Source organism: Buceros rhinoceros, unplaced genomic scaffold, assembly GCF_000710305.1.
Source record: "Buceros rhinoceros silvestris isolate BGI_N320 unplaced genomic scaffold, ASM71030v1 scaffold24608, whole genome shotgun sequence".
In the NCBI taxonomy this organism is placed as follows: Eukaryota; Metazoa; Chordata; class Aves; order Bucerotiformes; family Bucerotidae; genus Buceros; species Buceros rhinoceros.
The window spans coordinates 1-3461 of NW_010428947.1; positions in this window are offsets into that span (position 1 = coordinate 1).

Consider the following 3461-nt stretch of genomic DNA (forward strand, 5'->3'; position numbering starts at 1 on the left):
TCCCTTCCCACCCAAACCATCCTATGATTCTATGATTCTAAAACCATCATCTCTTCTCCTGACCTATTGAAAAGCCTCTCTCCATTCTTCGTACAAGCCCACTTATATACTGACAGGCTGTGAGGAGGTCTTCTCCTGGCTGAACAACCCCAACTCTTCCAGCCTTTCTCCAAAGCAGAAGTTATTTCAGGCCCATGCCATTGGCGAGGTCCCCAGTTTGACAGGTCCAGATCTGCCTTGGGCTGGCCCCCAGAGCTGGATGTGTGCTCCAGAGGGGCCACATGAGAGCCGAGGGGGAGAATCACCTCCCTTGATCTGCTCCACTGACCCACTGGCCAGGTGCCCTGAGGACCAGGCTGATTCCTCCATCACCCACTACTGGGACAGGCTCTTCTGCCTTTCCCTGTTCCCATGTGCCTCCAAACACCACTCCCAGGGACTCCCCTTTTCCCCCAAAACCCAAGGTTTGGGAAATTTCCCATCCTGACCACCCTGAGTCATAGCTCAGGGATGTCCTTGCCTCCCCAGTCCAACCAGCCCGGCCAGACTGGTGGCAGTGACGTGGTTTCACGTGGCTGTGGGGGCCACCAGCACGGTAATTATCATTGCCAAGAGTCACCAGCACTCATCTGCCTTCCCCAGCTCCCCGCATGAGCTGGCTGCAGCCGCAACAGGGCGAGAGCTGACACACAGAGATGCTGATGGAGACATCTGCCAGCAGCTGCCACAACCTTTTGCTACCTCCACCAGGTCCCCATCTCCAGGCACGTGGGACTTCTTGAGTGAAAATGATGCAGAGCAGTAGGTGGGGACCGAGGATGACCAGAAACGTGGGCGGCCAGCAAGCACTGGACAAAGCCCATCTCCACTGGGAGGGTCTCTCCAGGAGGAACCTTGGTCATTGCACATGTCCCCAAGAGAGCGGCATAAGCTCTGGGATGCCAGTGTCACCCATCCTGGTTCTTCTGGGCAGCAGAGTAGGGGCTAGAGCATTTTTTGGGTGGTGATGAGGAACAGCAGCACCAGTTGCTCTGGCAATGTGAGATGCTCTTCCCCAGAAGGGGAGAATATTTGGCAAGGTTGGGTAAAAACGCTTCCTCGCCCAGCAGTGACACCACCACCCGTGTCACATCCCTGCTCCCCCTCAGGGCTCAAGCCAGGATGATGCTCTTCCCAGTGGTACCCAGCGCTGGCCCTGGGCCACTTACCCTGCCTGGCTGGGGGTGGACCAGGTTGCTCCCGGGGTCCCACCAGCCTCCTCCACTCCGGCAGATCTGGCAGGGCCACTAGCACCAGTTTCTCCCCAGCTTGGCCAGCCCACGCGGCTGGGGACAGAGCAGGTAGGCAGGGACAGCATTTACCTGTGTGAAGGGGCAGGAGGGAGCTCCCTGGAGAGGCACCTGTAGGCAGCTGGGGACAGTAATGGCTCCTTAGAGTATAAATAGGTTTAAAAGCTGGTTTTTTATGATTCCGCTGCTTTTCCTCTAATACCATTACAGCCTTCTCCATGACAACCAGGTGGAGCGGCTCAGACTTTGGTCCTGGCCGAGGAGATTAGCTGCCGGAGCTGCTGAAGTGACGAGGGGGTCACTTGGGGAGGTCTGTGCTGGCCAGAACCACAACGGGAGAAGAACGTCCGTGCTGGGCACCCAAACCGAGGTTCCGGTGGCAGTTGTGGTGCTGTGGCACCTGACACTGCAGGGACAAACCATGGCGTTTTGGGGGGGCCAAGCATCTCCCATGGGACATGTCTGGAGGAGGTGCCCTCAAGGAGGTTCAAAGGCGGAGACAGGTCTAGCTCCTCCCTGCCCTGCGGCCACATTGGGAAGAGATTTGCTTATTTACCCTCTTTATTTCCCCTTCGCTTGATGTTTTCCCTGGAAAGAGGGCTGCTGGAGCAGGGATAAGCCCGTTCCCAGCCGCAGGGAGGGCTCGTTTAAACTCCCCCGGGAGGGTTTGTGGGTTTTGGCTGGCTGGCCCCTGCTGGTTCAGCTCTTTTTAGCTTCCACATTGATTACACCTTGTGTCAATATGTGCTCAGTGCCTATTAGCGGGTGCGTGTATCTCCATCTCTCATTTCTCCCTTCTGATCTATAATTTCCCAGAAGAGAGGATTAAAAGAGAGGGGGAGGAGAGTACCACGCGGGGCCAAAAGGAAAGGGAGAAACCAGCACTTGTGGGGAAACTGGGCTGCAAGACTGGAGCCCGGCCACCTGTCCCCAAGACCGCTTCCCACAGACACCGTCCTGCTTTGGTCGCTGCTTGAAACCGCCTGCCTGAAGCTGTGAAGAGCTGAGACGTGCCCTGAAGAGCCGTCCATGCGGATGGGAGCACGGTGGGGATGCCCGTGGCATGAGGGTGGTGGTGGAGACCATCCCTGCTCCGTCTTCACCTCGGTGGGAACTGGGGCCAGAAAGAGCTTCATCACCGGTGGGAGACGCCAGTTCCTGGAGCTGTAGATGTGACCAGTGCCAGCCCTGTCCTGGTGCATCTTCGGGGAGGAACTGGGCTAATGGGACATCAGGAAGGGTTAGCCATGGCTACTCCTTCCAGCAGCCACTGGCACACAGGGCTGCTCTTGCTGGGGCAGAAGTAGCTATTTACTTATTTATTTATTTTTCTTTCCTAGAAACTGGTAAAAGATTCTGCCGAAGCCACGTTGAATGCTGGTGGGAAAACAGCCTGGGACATAACACGAGGTCACCAGCTTCCCCTGGAGTGGTTTTGATGAGCTGCCAGGTGGAGAGAGCACCCCAGAGCGTCACTCACTATCATCCCACCGTACGCGGGGCTGGTGGAGCAGCCGGGGACGCCTCACAGCCATCACCTCACCGGGGGGCCTGGGCTTTGCCCTCTGCTTCGGCACAGAAGCACACAGCTGAGTGGTGGGCGTTGCTGCCAGCACCATCTCGACCCACGAGGCAAATACACCCGCCAGTTCAGCCCTCAGGCTTCTGGTGACACATGGAGAAGAGCTTTTTCCCATTTCTCCCCTCCTTTCCCACTTGCATCACCATAAAACCTGGGGTGTTTCAGCCTGTCTCCCACTAAGGGATGCTGCAAGCCCCAGTGTGTGGTTTTGGGGTCCCAAGGAAGCGTGAGGACCCACTACCGTGGCTCGCCCCAGCAGGCGCCCAGGGAAGGGGCAGTGCTGCTGCTCAGGGATCTCCTGGAGCCCAGGGCATGGCTGTGGCCATCCCGCAAGGCTGCTCCATCCATCCCTCCTTTCTCCTGCCCACACAACCCTCTCCAGCAGTATCACCAGCCCCGAGGACCCCCATCCCCACCACAGCTTGTCCTCCTGGGCATCTCCTTCCCTCCCTCCTCCCCAAGCTGCCCTAAAGGCAGTTAGAGACTACGGGGGAGAAGCGAGGAGCCCATCCCGGGTGATGCTTGCCCTGGCTGGGCTGTCTGGAGGGGTCAGCCCACGTCCCGCCCCACCCCCGGGGGGGTTAACCACG